Source organism: Pipra filicauda, unplaced genomic scaffold (assembly GCF_003945595.2).
Source record: "Pipra filicauda isolate LSUMZ 115617 unplaced genomic scaffold, ASM394559v2 scaffold251_size2273266_pilon, whole genome shotgun sequence".
NCBI classification, from domain to species: Eukaryota; Metazoa; Chordata; class Aves; order Passeriformes; family Pipridae; genus Pipra; species Pipra filicauda.
This window is the reverse complement of record NW_024104367.1, coordinates 1,330,839-1,348,858: the sequence shown is the minus strand read 5'-3', so window position 1 is coordinate 1,348,858 and position 18,020 is coordinate 1,330,839. Positions and strand designations below refer to the sequence as shown.

Below are 18,020 nucleotides of genomic sequence, written 5' to 3'. Positions count from 1 at the left end.
CCAGCAGAGTCACCAAGTTCCCTGCAATTACCAAGCTCTTCTTTCATGGACATGTCTTGACACCTGGGGGGTTAAACAGATCTGCCAAGTAATTCCAGGTCTTATTCAAATCAGTGAGAGCTCCGCTTAAAGTGTGAATTTTAAGTGTTACAACAAAAAAAGGCATGTCTAAGCGGGGACCTAAAATTAAACTCTTTCATCCCAAGTTCTGTGACTCCATCCAATACAAATAATAATACCAATACAAATACTAATAATACCATAAGATAAATGGGTGAAGCCAGCACTATCACAGCAAACTTAACAGAAAAAATCAATCCTGTAAGAGGAGGGCTTGAACACTGCCATGAATAGACAAGGATGTTTTGGGACCAAACAGGTAGTGGTTCTGTGGAACAAAGTATGTGATCACATAATGGAAAGACTATCGTGACACAGGCAGGAGCTTGAATTTTTGCAATACAAATACAAGGCTTAAAATAACAGTTTATAAAGCAGCTGAATAAGCAGGAGATCCAGTACACTTTTTCTGTCATTTCCACTGGAACTGTCATTCCAGTATTTGCATATACAACACCACTTTCAAAGAGTAAGAAGCACTAATCTCTTGGTCCTACCAAATCCCCAGCCAGAAAAAAATTCACAGATTTAACGTAAACCTGACAAGTCAGAAGTACTTGCAATTTGTATTTAAGATTTTTCACTGTTTCCTCTACATTGTAATTCACAGCCTTGTTGTGAACCCTGGGCTGGTTTTCCATAAAGTCTTATCTAGGCAGGTAGTGCAAGGTATTTACCTAACAAACTAATAAATACTTGGTTGTCATGGTTTGACCAGGATATGACTCACTTGGAACCACAGATCCCAGAGAGCAAATGGCTACAGTTCACAAAACATACAAGTGTGCTTTTTTGCTTATGACATCACAACAGTCAGAGCTGTTCCTTTTAAAAGGTCAAACAAAATTAAAGGAAGCACCAAAAAAGGCCTGAAATCACAGGTCTGATTTGGAGGCCTTTATATATGATAAAGTGAAGAGGGGCCTGTCTTGCTCCCACCATCCCCTTCCTTGTTTTCTGGATTTCCCACGTTATTAGTTTTTCATGTGAGAAAATATTTTTAAAGTGTCTGGGTTTCCATACGAATCATAAGTCAATTAATATGAGACATAAGGCAACAAATTTTAGTCCTAATTGATAAAAATATCAGTACTGGAGCTTTTTGTTCCAACTGAAATACTTTGGGCTTTTTCCAATTTAAGTGACAAACAGAAGATTTTTTTTTAAACCATTCAGCTTGTTCTTTGGAGTAGTGAGAATAGATGGAATTTCTTGGAAAAACTAATTGCATAATATAAACAATCATCATCCCATATCAGAAGAGAGAAATTGGAAAGGAGAAACAATTAGTCACCATAAACTTGAAAACTGAAGTTTAAGAAAGGCTGACTACATGCAGAACACTCCTGAAGTAAACTACTGAAGAATAAAGATATCTCCCCCTGCAAATTTACATACTCAGGAAACACCAAGTGACCCTCTGCTGATTCCTGAAGATGCAAATATGGATCCAAGACCACAGTCTGAAGTCCCATTAGGGGCCTAGTCTACTTGAAATGCAACCACATCTTTGTTCTCAAGTGCACTATACTCCAGGCAAGAACATTAATGAAACTAAAACAGGTGATATCAAAGTTTTAAATAAGGGTAATCACATCCACAAGTTAGATTCAAAAGTGCACTTGAAGTAGCAGATTTTGTTATCTGTCAAAGCCGCAGCAATAGGAAAACAAATAATGTAATAGAGGCTCCCAAACCACCAACCACAGGGAGAGCTGTAGAAAGGGGGGAAACCGAACCACAAACAAACAAAAAAATCCAACAAGTTATTCCAGCCACACTCAAATATAAGAATATTCCAAACATCCACATATATCAGCAGCAATAAAAGCAGAAGTCAGAAATACCAACTACAGTGAGGAACAAAACTGAAGTTTGCAAATATAACCATTCCCCCTGGGAGAAAGGGGTGGGGGGGTGTCAAAAGCAATCAATAAGGTAGGGAGACCAGAAATAAATTCCTGCAATACAAAAAATACTGTGGCTATAACTTCTTTACTCCTGCTTACAGCTAATTACTTGAGATTAGGCCAAGTGCCCCTACAGCGAAGATGAGGCTTAAGACAAACTTTTTATGTGCTACAGAAAAGCAGAACACGAGATCAGATAATTATTAACATGCTGCTTCAAAGGCAGCAGGTGGGACTGGTCAGACAATTTCCAGCTGAGTGGTTTTGGTAGGTGAGCAAACACCTCACAAATTCCTCCCCTGCACTGTAAATGACTTGCTGCACAGCTCTGCCCACCTCTGTACCCTGGGGCTGAGGGAAGGACCAGGGACAGCCTGCCAGGAAAAGGCCAGTTCCAGGAGGCTCAGGGAAAAGACAAACCAAGAAATCCTGTTATAACGCCCACTGTTTAATAATCAGGATTTTCAACAATAATAACAAGGAAAGAAGAACAACTACAAAAAATCTCAGCTTGACCTGTTTTACCTCGAGTAAAACTCCGTGTGACAGTGAAATCATTAGTTGCTGTACATACCCTAAGTAGACTTTCCAGCTCTCAGCAGCAGGTGCTCAGTACAGGGTGAAACATGAAATCTGAAATAAACATTTAGAATTTATTAGGATATTTTCTTAAAAAATGTCAAAGTAGTCAAATATCCAAGAAACTGATATCCAAATAACTGATATTCTTGTTATGAAGACAAGATAACCTTCCTAAGGAACAAGCTGCAGTACGCACCTTACTTTAAAAGGGCAGATTATTTAGCTGAAAGTCCTTAGGTAAAAACAAACAAACAAATAAGCCCCATAAAACCAAACACAAAAGACGTTCATAGAAGCCAAGGACTAACATTTGAACTCAAACCAGACATCTTAAAAAGCAAGTTGCCTGAAATCTGGTTTCATGTTTGCATGAAATCAAACTAAAAATTTCACAAGTTATATGGATTTGTTGTTTTGAAGAAGGAGAAGGTTTAAAGAAGGATTCTGAAGTGAACCTTTAATATAGTTAATATACACTTAATGGCAACAACAATTGAGCGAGCATTGAAAACCCTGATGAGTGATTCAGAACATTAGCAGCACCCAGATCTAGAATTAGAAAGTGCTTCCCTGGAAAATAAAAAAATGTGTGGGAGGAACTAGTGAAAAGCATTTATTTCCTCAGGGCATGTGCATCACAGGGCAGCCAAGCCAGTTTTCAGATGAAGTAACAAATATACACAGATATTGCTCAACACACACGGAATACACCGTCCAGAAAGTTGTGATTTTGTCCCTTAAAGGAAACAATTGATCTGAAAGAATTCCAGAGCCGGGTTTGCTACCTTGCTAGTTGTTTTTGTTCTTTTGCCTTTCAAACAAATATATACTATAGGGACAAAGGCAGCACCAGGAGAAAGCCCAAGCTTACGTATTATGCACTTAAAACTGGAGTTCTAAGAACTGTTTCTGAACCTTTATTCACTTTAGCTACTTAATTTTCCCCACACACAAAGGCCACCAAAATACTTCCACAAGAGAATCTGATGAGAAAGCGAAACAAAAAGTTAAAATAATCTCTGCAGGGTTTCTTTTAAGAGTTCATCTAAGCTATAATAAACTGAAAAAAAATAAGAAAGCCAAAAAACTTGAATTTCTACATGAAAGCAAAAGAAAAAAAAATGAGTCAGAGACACTCACCTGAAACACACATCCATACCCTTGGGAAAAATATTACTTGCTTTTATGGTGGTACGCAAGATGAATGGCACTGCCTCAAAATACTGGTTTTATAGTTAACACAGAATCTGCTAGTTCAGACTGCTGTCCCATCCCCTCTGCCAGACTGAGTGCAAAACGACAGCTTTCCCCAGAATCACGTCTGCTCTGAATGTTTTTATGGAATTAGTCATGATTTGGGACAATGTGTGAAAACACCAAGGATTAACACAATGGGGATGATATCATGACAAGTCCTTTATGGAAAGGGAAATTGCTCATGGGACTGTTTCTCGGACTGAGAAACCTGTGCAGTTTTTAATTTAACTAAAGATGTTTTCTGATAAGGCAAAAGCTACTTTTAATTTCCAAGGCCAATAGTAATGATCTTTCCCTGTTCTGGGAAGTCACGTCATTAGCACCCTTAAAACATTTGTTAAAATAATTGTGTGTGTGACTTACACACAACATCAAAAATGTACCAAGCACAAATAATAGAAAAATATTATTTTAATTGCTGAGGCATCAATAATGCAAACACTTACAGGCATGTTAAATTTTCCACACAAGTTATCCCACTGATTTTCAATAGAACCACCCATGTGTGTAAAATTCAGTGTACAAATGCATGGCACTGTGATTTGATTTGATGCTGGATGGCAACCCCAGAGGACAGATAAAGGGCCTCTCGTTTGCTCATTAGAGAGTAACACAGAGATGATCCAAACACAGGATCATTTCATCTCCTTTACACCAACAGCCATTTCCAGGCACGCCTTCCCAATATTTGTTTTCACAGGTTACTTACTGATTTCTTTCATTTATCAGTTACTTAGGAAGCAAGTGGTGACAAGAACTCTCCCATGCTCGACTCAAGTTCGACCAGTTGTAACACTTCTTAAAAGAAAAACAATTAGTCTCATTCTAATGGGGATAAAAGCTGAGAGCTTGTAAAGTGGTCAAAAGGAGAGTAAATGTAAAAAGTGGTTTGGCTTAAAGTATTGTGCTTATTTCAACTTTTTGTAAAAAAAAAAAAAAATCTATGTGTATTACAGTTTTTTTTTAAAGTAAAAAAATCAAATACATCTGCTTGGAGGGGGGAGGATTTTTCATAGTTTTTGTAATTTGTCTACCTTTCTCCACATGGGAAAGGTTTTCAGTAAGGTCACAATATTTAAACGTTAAATCTAATACATTTTTTTAAAAAAACTATTCCATTTGAAACTGGCTCTAAGTACCTATTTGATGCAGTTTGATTTGTTTCCTTATCTTGTCCTAGCTGTATTTCAGTTAAAAGATAAAGCATCTTATCTGGAGATCTAAATGCCCAAAATTTTAAGTTTTGTCCTCCAGTATCATTCTATTCCCCCTCCAGTTTGCTGCCTTCACCAAGCACACCACTGAGCCATAAGCTAATGTCTACTATCCGAGAGTAAAAATCTTAAAATATCTTCTAGGCATGGAGCTCATTCCTCAGCTTCCTTATGTTTTTCTTCAGCTACCTTTAAAGCTCCTCAGTGATGCTCTTCAAGAAAATTTGTCCCCTTCACTCTTTTTTCATCACTACATTAATTTAGTCTTCACAAATTCCTCTCCTCCCAAATCCTCCTCTCCATTTCAACACAGAAATTCTTACAAAGAATTCAATGCAAATTCTTACACCTCAAACCTTATAAAGCTAAAGATGGACTACTAAAGACCAACATTATTTGTTTCACTTCCCTCTCCTAATTCTGATTCTCAGCAACAAAGCAAATACAGAATTGTATGCAATGCATCCTTTTTATCCTTATTTTATCCTTTTTATCCTGGTCTCTAATGATGCCCCCTTGGCACCACAGTAAGTCACAGAAAAACTCCATAAAGATCACAGTAGACAGGAAAGACTTCAAGAGCTCTGCCAGAGCAGAGACAGAACAGAAACAACTGCTGGACAAGTAATAATTTCTTTAGCAGAGATGAGACAATTATAACTAAGTTATCTGCAGTTATTATTCCTGTTGGCTGTGCGCTCTCTTGTATCTTGCACAAACAACTGAATCCAGTGAACTTTGGCAGTCACGGAGCAACCACGAACTTAAATCTGTATTAGGGAATTGTACACTGGTCACTGGGAATTATTCTCCAGTCACCTGTTTTTAAGAGGCAGAAAAGACCTAAGTTTTAATTTTTTAAGAAGATAGCAAGTGAAGCATCCCATAGGTCTTTTGAGAAAATGTAGTCTGGATGAACATATATATTTCAGACACAAGGAAATGGGAAGAAGCAGCATTAGAGCGAGTTCAGACTGGACATTAGGAAAAAGTTCTTCACAGAGAGGGCTGTCAGTCACTGGAACAGGCTCCCCAGGAAAGTGGTCACAGCACCAAGCCCTAGTTGGACTCAATGATCCTTACAGGTCCCTTCCAACTTGAGATATTCTATGATTCCAGGTATATACACAGCTCCTCTGCATCTCAAGCAACGAGGGCAACGGATCTGCCCGGAGCACTTTCAGCAGCAGCACCAAAAACACACCTATGCCAAAGAATAATACACCACAGCCCTGGGTACCATCTATTACCAAAGGACCTCTGCAGGAAAAGCCCCGGAACTGCCACTGAATTCTAGACTAACTCAAAAGCGTGGTTTGCATGGACACAATGCTGTGAAGATTTGATAATCTTGTTTCACGATAACTGGTACACAATTACTGACTTCATCTTAACATTGCTTAGTGGCCTGGACACCAGAAGAACACAGTCCATAAAGCAGAATTTGGTACAGACTCACTGGACCCAAACACAGATCCTAAGCATGTCACCCCAAAACACACCCATATGGCCACCATCAGCTGCACCACCAGTAGTTCTGCAGAACCCTTTAACCAGATTGTTGTAATTTAACTGGGGAAAGAAAGTCAAACTTCAGTAAGATATCAATTCTTTATCATACTAAAAACACACACACACAAAAAAAGGAGTCCATACTTACTATCACCTCCTATTCGTAAAACCCATCACACAAAATCTGCTATAAAGACATGGGTTTAACAGTGCAGAACACAAGTTTCACATAACACTTAAAACTGCTGTAAGACAGACTCAGTCCAGAAAACTATCATATTTCAAGCAACAGCTGTGCATTAAGTACTCACATTATATGCACATGGGCACTGCTCTCCCCCTCCCCACTTCACTTTGACTGTGCTCCAAATCCTTTCTCAAACTCACCACTTTCATCTCGTCTTTCCAAAACTGAGCTGGACTCAGTAACCCACAAGGTCTTGCCTTGTTTTACTCCTTCTAACAACGTCAAGAGTAAGGTATTAAAGGAAATGTGCTTTATGTACATTTATTTTCACAACTTGCTGCAGCCCTCACCCTTTCTGTACTTCCACTCTCTGATCTCTTCCTCGGTATAATATGACCAATGTTCCTGCTCCCACTTGAGAATACTGGGGTTCAGTATCTATTTCAACAGAGGTAACAAAGGCTTTTGAAAGAAAGAACTTCAATGCAATCCCCATTCATGTCCAAAAAGCCACACAAATAAATGTTATAGAACTCCAAAATTTGTTTCCTAGGAAGGGAAGCTCTGCTTAACACTCTCTTCAGAGTGTTAAACTGTGGAACAGTTTTGTTTGCCTTTAAGAGAAGAAAAAGCTGATTCAGTTGTAAAATGAAGCCAACGATACACACTCCTGTCTTGAAGAATTCCCTCTCCTCCTCTGATGAAAGGAGAGAAAGGCATAAAACTGGCTGTTGAAAGGCCTGGAACAGCGTGAGAGGAGCAGTTCTGCCGTCACACAAAGGAACTCCCCCCTTCTGCCGAGGCTGAATAAGCAGGGGTTTGTAGCCTGTGACACAACTAAACTTCTGCTTCACTTAAACCCGCAATTACTCATCTGTGCTGCACACCCTCTTCTTCCAAAGGGGCCTAATCTTCTGAGGAAATTCACCTGGTTGTTTAATAAATTCACGTAGGTAACAAATTTCCATCAACAAAAGAATAAAATCCAGAATCCTGAAGCTCAGTTTCTTATATAAATGAAACACTGACATGAACGAGGCAGGAAATGGAACAGAGGTGTATTCCATGTTATACCTCACTCCTTCTTTTGACTCCATTCTTTGACTAAGTTTTACAGAGGTTCTGACTGATATTTTTGTTTCCATCCACAACCCAAGACATACAAGTACTAAACTTAATCTAACATTCACAAAGTGTTCAAGAAGAGACCATGCCAGAATAATTCCACACATGCCATATACTTTTTTCCCCCTATTTCTCCTATAAACTTTAATCCTTAAACTGTATCATCAAAATACATGGGCAAAATAAAAAGAATATTATTCACTTATGGAAATTTTTCCTGATAACCACTGATTAATTAATATGTCTAAAACAATCTCTGTACATAAGCACTAAGGAATGCAGTAACACTGAAATCCTCCTCCCTGAAGGAGATCCACCCCTGTCACCATCAAAATCCCACAATTTACAAAGAACTAAACAAGAAGTCCATGTAAATCTGAAATTATTATCCCGATAATGAAGAGTTAATATCCAGTCTGATTAGGTGTTTTTATAACTGATTAAAGAGACTTTAACACAAATTACAACATAGGCATTTTCTTAAATGTTTAGTTCCCCAGACCACAGCAAAGAGCTTACAGAAGTTCATACACATTGCACAGATTCTTAGCTTTACCTTTTAGCTTAAAGGCTCCTTGAAAACTCAGATGCAGCACTGTTAGTTTCAGCAGCTTCTACCCCTATTTTTTTTTTAACATAGTGATTAAACAGCTATCAGCTCCATCCATTTACTCTTTCATAAGGATCATCTCAAATGCAGGCTGCTTCACTGGTACTGGTTGCCAGCAGCAGCTGGACCAGGTACAGCCAGCCATGATTACCACATTTTGTCTCCATACACATTTCCACTAAAGATTACTTAACTCTGTTTCCCAATCTCAGTAGTGACTTACTCCTTCCGTGACAAAATGCCAAGAAACAAACCTTAAGTCTGACTTACTTTAAAAGAGATTAATTTGAGTTATGATTAAGAGGAAGCATAATCATCAAAACATCAAAATACAAATTATCATATTCAAGAGTGAAAGACTGTCAGAGGAAGAAAGTATAGAGTCACCAGAAGTTCCTATTATTCTAAAGCTCGGTTTCTTAATATTTAATAATATATAGTCATTCTTATTCCTTTGGTAATTACCAAAAGGAATAAGAAAAGTCATCCTAAAGCCACTTTATTAACTTGCTTACATGGTTTACAATTCTTGCATGTTTTTCTGCTATGAAATTTGTAAGCATATGGCAAAATGGCAACTAATTGTTCTAATATCAGTAACCAGTTCATAATTCTGTTTTCCAAGTCACATCCAGGTAACATCTGCATGTACTGAAGAACATGACAGTTTCATGTACAGAAAAGTTCTTCTCTCCGTGACCTTTACAGCCTTCCACAAAAAGGAAAACAAGCTACTTTGACTACAGAAAATTCACATCAAAGCTGCACAATCTCAGGCAAAAACTGCCAAGATAACAGATAGGATGTGGTTGCACGAGCTCCGAGAAAACTCTCAGTTGCTGGGGATACTGTCAACCACCTTCTCATTATCACCATCAACCTGGAAATAACAACCCCACATTCTTTACCTGTTCACATCACTAAAATCAGTGGATAGGACTTCAGAGGTCACCTTGTCAAGCTGCCCCTCCTGACGCAGGAATAAACAGCAGGAATAAACAGCATTCCCTTCCTGACAGATGTCCAATTTGTTCTTAAAGACTGTCAGGGACGAGTCCCTTCTCTAATCTACAATGGTTTGTTATTCTTAGCATTAGAGGTCTTGCTCCCTAAGTAAAGTAACCCAAGTCTTCAGTCCTATTATTTAAATCAACTAATTCTCATTTTAGTCCCCTTAATCCTTTATCTTCTTCATCCTTGTAGTAGCCTAATGCATGTGAATAACTTAAAGACTACAAAGAGGTAAGAAGTTAACATCTTAATTTGTTCAATTCTTGGGTGTCATATTCTCAGGCATCTTCTGCTACTAAAAGCATCCAAAAGAGGAAAACTCTTCCTCAATGTCCAGTGCCCCCAACTCACAGAATTCTTACTAAATCCTACCAGTACTGAATTCAGCAGAACAACTACCTAAAGTATTTACCCCCTTGCTACACCACAGCAGAGTACTTCTTTTTCTGCACCAGCAGAACAAGGTTAACCACAAACTGAGCACCCATCAATGAATAACCTGCACACCCCAGTCTACTCAGCTCTTGTACAACTTCAAAGGCATGTTTTGAGCAGACATTTGAACAACAAAATTCAAAACGCACTGAACAGTGGGAACAGAGGCTGCAGAGCTGAACAAGTACAGAAAACAGCCAGCTTTGTGATTTATACAAACTGAAGTGGAAATGACAAGATAATTAATAAACCAATTGAAATCTAGAAGCCTCTAGGATACAGTGCTTAAGCCTGGAATAGAAAATGAGAGCTGATAAAAATTCAGAATTACTTCTTTAGCCATTAATTAACAGCGTTCCCATAATGGAGCTGTTAACACCAGAGTAAGAACTGAAAGTGTAATTTGTAACATTTGCAAAGAGCTTCACTGAGAATGAGAGACCAGCACATGTCAGCAGTATGTGAGGGTTGGCAGTGGAAAACGAGTTAAAAATGTAACAATATTAAATAGTGTTCAATACGATTAAAAATGGAATTTAAGCGATTAAAACCCTCCAACTTGTGGTTTATTACCTGGGACTTACATTTTTCTGTACATGTTATCAATCAGCCTTTTTTCCTTCCCTACCTGTGAAATAAAATACCTTTTATTTAGCAAATGCAGTTCTGAGTGAGGCATCATGAGCACAATGACCACGTGGATTAACTGCAGTGGCCATGCCAAGGTTCATTCCAAGTAGTGAGATGGCACCTTAAATTAACAACTCACATCCAACATCGTGGTTTCTACTTCTCCTTGTGATGGGCACTTGAAACCCCTTCCCAGAAAGCGCTTCAGAACTGACGTGTTTCTGTGCCAGGGTTCACTGTCCTTATTTTAAAGGGGAATAAAAACCTGCACAGCAGCTGAATTAGTTCTGCCACCAAAAGGAAAAGGAGAAGCCACAGAAGAAATAGAAACAAAATTCTTGTCTCAACTTCCGATATTGTGGTTGTATCAGTGTTTCCCATCTCTCTGCACCACTGGTTGACAAAACCAGTGCTATCAGGCATGAAAGGTCCTGGGCAGTGGCAAAAATACAAGAATACCTCCATCAAGTCCTGGAACTTGCAGGGGGAAAGGGGGAAGAAAGGGAGGTAAGGACTAATAGAAGATTAAAGCATGAAGTTCATCTCTTCACACAAAGTTAGTTCCAACAGCTGTTGGAAGGTACCTGTTACACATTTCTTTTGTGTGCTACTGTCTAGACTGTAAAATCCATTGTGAACCTCTGCCTTTAAACAGCTTCCACTACAGAAAAGCATCAGTAAAGCAGCAAAGAGGATAAAGGAGGAGACTGCTAAAACCTGAGGTACACACAGGCATAAAAGAACCACAAGAGCATTCAGCCACCAGCAAAAGGAATTTCTGCTTGAAAAGTGTATTAGAAACAGCAGGGGGAAAAAAACTGGTAAACAACTTGGTTGGTTAACCAAAAATAAAAAGGAACTGTACTCTTTTAAACACTAACTTTATTTTTCTTCTTTCTGTATTAACCTTTACTTGAAAAAAGTGAGCAATAAAAATTCCAATATTCTAAACCAGAACACAGACAATTTTCCCCTCAAAGGACAGGAAGATTAGAACTGCCTAGTTCAAAAAAATGGAAATCAAGAAGAGATACCTATGTGCAAATAAGAAAATGGTGGTAGATTTTATGTTTTCATGCTATCTTTCATAGAAAAAGAATTTAAGAGATTGCCTAAAATCAGTAAGAGGAAATTCTCTTTTGAAGATCACAGAATTTCTCAATCTCAAAGCTACAGAGTATTACTGAGAACAAACTTGCCTCAGCATTCACACTGAACATAAAACCTACAAAAGACAGGATGAAACAGGTATTGATTGATGTAAATCTCCACCACTGGGTGTAATTCAGACATTGGGATTTATAAGTCTCTCACTAGTACCTTCAATAGCAGTAATGTTGAAGGCACTGCTAGGAAATTATTTATCAAATGCTGATGGAGCAGAAACCTTTCTGGCTACTGTACATCCCATGGACTGTATCAGTAAACACTCCATGCAGTGTTAAATGCCTGGGAAAAGAAGTAAGTATCTGCATTCACAGCTGCAAAATGTATCATTTAACTCATTCTGAGCTGCTCCTAAACTAGACTTCTGGTACCCCCCTGCAACCCCATTATTTGCAGCAAGAAAACAGGAAAGACCAGCAGCTCCTCCTTCCCTTATTAAGGAAAAAAAATCATCTGCTGCTTCGAATCCTTCTCAGGAACTTCAGTGAGACTAAAGGAAAAATTATCTCTGCCTTCCAAAGACACTTTAGAGGCTCAGATGGTTTGCTCCCTCTGCCCTCCCCCAAATCAAAATAAAACAAAAGCAGGAATTGCACATTTTCATGTGTGGATAAACAATGCAAGGCCCGGGGTTGGCAGCAGGAAGCAGGAGCAGCTCAGAGTCAGCAGAGCCCTCTGACCTCCTTCTCACTGCCCCAGCTCTGGGAACAGCCTCAGTCACTTCTACCTCTGCAAAGGCAACAAGTGCCTCATGCAAGGACTCCTGACATACACACTGGCTAAATGCTTCCAGATTTATTGTTCAGTGTACCTGGAACGACAGCATTGGCACAGAACATGTCCTGTGTCACTGCTGTCTGCAGGACACTGATGCCCACGTTTTGTTTATACATTTTTGGGACAAAGGAAGGAAATTAGTCCAGGGTCTCAGAGCGAGTTAAATTATGGTTCCATGGGCAGGGAAAGGGTCAAGATTAATCTTAAGGATTAACTCTAAACTGACCTATATTACATTCTATCAAGTTGGAACCCTGCGGCAAAAAAGAAACTGAGTTGAGTGGTCAGGTCCCCTTCCCAGAGGGAAGCAATAGGAAGCTAACAAAGGCTACTTAAACATCTTCCTTATGCCCCTTCTGCACTGAACACGACAAAAAAGGGCAGAGGAACAGTGCAGAGAGAGAGAAGGCAGGGAAAAAAGTCTTGAAGTTATAGGGGACAAAGGAAATCCAGTCCAGGAGAGTTTTACCAGCTCAGCCATGGACTGCTGCAGAGTTGAAGAAAATTTAAATGCACCCAAAATTCACATTAATGCAAGTGAGTCAGATGTTCTCTAACAAAGCCTGTTGTCTTCAGCATTTGTTATTTACTTCTTCCACTCTAATTTTCACTTGACAGAAGTTGCATTCAAAGCTTTTAAATCAGATTTCAGAAACTATTCTCCAATTTAATCCTAACTGACGAACCACTGACACCATCACTGATCTGCCTCTCCACATTTCATCTGGCACCTTCAGAGCCACAGAGCATCAGTTTCTGTGGTTCTCCTGTCACCTCTGACGTGCTGAAAGGTGTATGAACTGCTAAAATTTGCAAGGGGATATTTGGAAAGCTCCCACACACCTGGGTAATCACAGCTGTCTCTCTTGTGTCTGCTTTAAATACAAATCCAGAAAAATCAGATCAAGCCAGCTGGAGTTTTTTGTGCTTTTGGTTTTGTGATTTAGGTTTTTTTTTTTAAATAAAAGACCTAACACTCAGAAGTCTGCCCAAACACAAGACTTGCATCCCAGTACCAGGAACACTTAATGCTGAACAAACAGCAAACACCTATCTTCGGAAGCCTACAAGTGGATAGAACACAAGTTACAAAGAAATGGGATAGGGAAAATAAAAATTGAAGCCTACAACCCCAAATCTGCAGGTTTTAAAGCTGTTCAGTCCTGAAACAGCCACTTTCTTCAACAGCTTTTTTGATTAGCTACTAACCATTGCCTCAAGATGGAGAGCAGGACATGAGTAACGAGAGCTTTCAGAAAGATCTACTTGATCATCTCCACAGAAGTTCTTCCTCTCCTACACCAGAAAAATCTATTTAAAACCAGAGAGTTACCCAGAGAGTTATCAGGTTTTCTACTTAATTTCGCTTTCTTTCAGCTTCATGTTTTTGTAACACACACAATAAACCACACTCATGGAATACTGTGGTAGAACACACTGGATTTCCAAGGCTCCTAAGAGGACTCACTTGAAATTGCTAACAATTTACAAACTCTAATCTTGCATTAATCTGCATTCAGTTCTGGGGGCTTTTTTTTTTTTTCATTTAGAATAAAAAAGACAGCTTTTAATACACAACTATCCTGCAGAAGTTACTATTCAAGGAGACAAGAATCACTTTAGCTCAGGTGCTAAATAAATGCATTCAAAACTGACTTTTAGAGTGTTCCTGTACCATTTCTGCTCTTATTCAATACAAGAGTTCAAAGTCATACAGTAAGGGCTTGTTTGTTGCAGTTTTTAAAATCCTGACCTCTAATTAAAACCTTCCCAAGAAATTAAGTCAGTATGTCCATGTTTTCAATGGTACTTGAAACTTCAGAATTGCACTAACACAACATAAGAGGAAACACACATTTAGTCTGAAAACCACATCTGATGGAACTAAATGTCAGTCAAACTTCACTGACAGCTCTCCCAAATGAGGACTCAGAAGCTTTCTGGTAAGAAGTAAGTAAATCCCATGTTTTCACTGCTACCATCCCAGAGTGGCAGCTGTAACACAAGGAAACAGATACGGAAGATGAATTCTAGCACAAGAGTGTCCTTTTTAATTACCTTCAGCCCATTTACTAAAATTTATCCAGAACATGAAAATACACTTTTTGTAATAATCTGCATCAAATGTAAAGGTACAAATGTTCAATTTAAGACAAAAAAATATGCAAGACTATTCATGTCGTGTGGTTTTATATAGATTTAACAGCAAAATTACAACTTATTAATAGTTACTAGCATTCTTCAAAACTGCACTTTGAGAAGACAGAAAGTTCTCTCTCTCATAGTGAAAAGAACTTTTCCATAAGTCCCAGAAGATATAAAATGAATGGGAATAGCCTGTACTGTTACTATGAATGTTGTAACAAAATAAAGAACATATTGCTACATACAGCAATGCCTACCAGGGGAAGAAAAATATGATCATTTTGTTATACAAATGGCAGGAAATAAAACTTATTGATTCTTGAGTTACCCTCTTACTGAAAAAAAACCCTACCACATTTAGAGATGCATTTAAAAAAGAACCACCAAAGCCACCTCTTTTACTACTTAATCTCTAAAAGCACTCCTGCTTTTCTCTCCTGTCATCCCCCAAAATATTAGCTCGGTGGAGCTCACAAAACCAAGGTCCCCCATTCATTAGTCATCACGTGGTAAACCATTGTATTAGCAAAAATAAGCCCTTTCCACAACAGGTAACATATTTTGGAGCAAAGTCACATCACCAGATACCCAGAAGTCGAAACCATTTTTAAGGCTATTTCAGCAAATTACACATCCAAGACACAAGAGTGCTATTCTAAGAATATTCCTTTCTGGATGAAGTATTCCAATACACTACTAGTTGATTGCTGTGTCACTACATATACTTAGTACCTTTAATAATACCCAAGGCTGAGGCCAAATAAAGCTTAGAGCTTTTGACAAATAAGCACTATGTCATCTTCCTTTCATGTGTACATTTTAACCTTCCTGAAAAATAAAAGGTCAACCAACACAAACATCAATCCCAGCCATGTTCTACAAAAACTACATTTAAGACATAACAGCACAAAAGACAAATTAATTTCAGGACTCTTTTCTCTTGTTGAATTGCCTGTAGAGTTTACAGTCCAGTTTACAGTCTCCTCCTTCTTTGGGTTTTTTTTTTTGTTTGTTCTGTTAACAGGACACCTGATTTTAGGTCCATTAAATTTACTGCATGGGGCAATTTCAAAGGTACACACACACATTCTGTACAGAATCTCAGCCACAAAACTTGATTTAAGAACTCCAAGGGCTGTGGTCCCCATCCCAAATCACACCACATAGGCAAAGGTGTTCCAACAAGGATTGGAGGTAGGACAACAATCTGATTTCAGGGGGTAACAAAAAAGGGGCCAGGTGGAAAAAGTAAGTGGTGGAATTTTGGACAACATCAGTGAGATAACAAACTGTTCCAAATAAACAATATAACTTCTAATATTTCTGGCCCCAATCCAGTTGTGCTCTTGACCTTACCCAGGTTTAACAGAACCAGAGACGATAAAGGCAGATTAGCTTTGAGGAATGTGGGACTTTCCCAATTAATACAGTGGAAATAAAAGAAATATACCAAACAACCAAATGCCGAAGGAGTGTGAATTTTAAAGGGACACTGCAATACCATTTCACTTTTAAGCTAACATTTACATTAAATAATTCAATATGAATCTCCAAGTGTTTCTCCTTTCAAGTGAACTTTTTATTCAGTGCATTTACTACAGCACAGTATCTTACCCCAATGAAATTGCCAAAAACTGAGCTGCAGGCTGATGCTGCTCCAGTGCCAGGGCCTGCAGGATACACTCAGCACTGGAATAGGATTGACTGCAAGCCAGCTAACACAGAAACGATACAGGGAACAGCGCTTCAGCCAGCAAACAACAAAAAAAGAACGGGAAATCAAAGAGAAAAGACTCCCCCTTGTTCCAAAAAAGCATCCTCTGAGTACAGGAGGTCTGGGAAGAGAATGGATGTGAGAACTGGCAATGTACAGCACATGCTTCAGAATTAGTCGCGGGGATTTGGAGGAGAACGATTCCCTGTTACAGCTGCAGGAGTGCAGTTCTCACTGTACTCCAAAAATCAGGTTTACAACCGGATAAAGAAAAAATATCAGATTTCTCCAAGAAGTGCAAAGGCTCCTCCATCTGACCCAACTTGTGTGGCACCAGCGAGTCGCCCAAAATCCACGCTGAAGGAGCACTTGCTCCCCTTCCCCGCTCCAGATGCCGGAGGCTGTGCCCGGGTTAAGGGTTGGGGACCAAAGCGCTGCCCCCGATTCCCTTCGGATCACACCGTCCCAGCGACAGCAGTAAGAGAGCAAACCAAAAATAAACCCCCAAAAACCCCACACACCTTAAAAAAAAAAAAAAAAAAAAAACAAAAAAAAAACAACCAAATCCCCAAAAGAAGGAACCTCAACCACTTCCCCTGCGCTCCCACCCCGGCTCCGAGCGGCAGCCGCGGATTTACGCGCCCGCCTGGGGAGGGGAAGGGGCAAGCCCGGCACAGCCCGGCTCCGGCAGCGAGGGGACACCTCCTCCTCCTCCTCCCTTCCCTTTCCCTTTGTTTACTTTGCGGACCGTCCCGCTCCACCTCACCGCCTCCCGACACATCCGGTGGGACCGGCCGGGAATGCGGGGCGGGCAGGGCGGAGGGGGCGGCCGGGTCCCCCCCGGGAGGGGGACGGGGCAGGCGGGGCACCACTGACCTCTCCCCGCAGCCTCCTCCTCTCCCATCCCCTTCCCAGCCTGCCCTTCCCGGGCAGGGAAGCGGCTCTGCCCGGAGACCCCCCAGCCCACCCTCCTGCGCCCCGGTGTCCGCGGCGGCCCCTCCCCGGGGACACGGGAACGGGCGGCACCGGGGACAACCTTCCCTTCCCTGCGGAGCCGCCGCCGCTCCACGAGCCCGGGTGGGTGGAGGGGGAGACAAGGAAGGAGCCGCCGCTGCCCCCGCTGCGCCCCCTCCCCGCGATGTAAAACCGGGGCCGCTCCGCCCGCCCCCTCCCCGGGCAGCCCCCGCCGCCCGCACTCACCGCGCTGCGGGCACGGCCGCCTCCGGGGCCGCGGCCAGGAGGAGAAGCAGCGGAGGAGGAGCAGGACGAGAAGGCTCCGGAGGGTCTGCGCGAGCAGTGCCGACTCCCTCCCTCTTTCCCTCCCTCCCTCCTTCCCTGTCTCCCCGCCCTCCCGGCGCGCTGCACCATGGGATGCGCCGCTGCCCCCCACAACATGGCCGCGGGGGGGTCACGGTGCCGCCCCTCAGGGACCGGGGCGGGGGAGGGTGAGATGTCCCGTCCCCCGCCGGCCTCATGGCTCTGCTCTCACATACTCCCTCCCTCCTTCCTTGCTTCCCCGAGGCAGCGCGGATCCTGGCGGGATCTGGCCAATTCGCTCGGGAAGAGGCGAAGTTTAACCCCTTGTCCTCGCTCAGTGGCACCGGCTGGCACAGTTGTTCTCTTG

The 18,020-nt window shown here is 40.9% G+C and overlaps 1 protein-coding gene across 1 annotated transcript in view; it reads right to left on the bottom strand.

Annotated features, from left to right (window-relative positions):
* Positions 1 to 17,685, bottom strand: part of PTK2 (protein tyrosine kinase 2) — a 191,037-nt gene extending 173,352 nt beyond the window's left edge. The window contains exons 1-2 of the mRNA XM_027713070.2: positions 17,597 to 17,685; positions 2,605 to 2,663 (exon numbers count right to left, since the gene is read on the bottom strand). The gene's annotated coding sequence lies outside the window, so the exon portion shown is untranslated. The remainder of the gene's footprint in view (positions 1 to 2,604; positions 2,664 to 17,596) is intronic.
* Between the last annotated feature and the right edge of the window lie 335 nt (positions 17,686 to 18,020).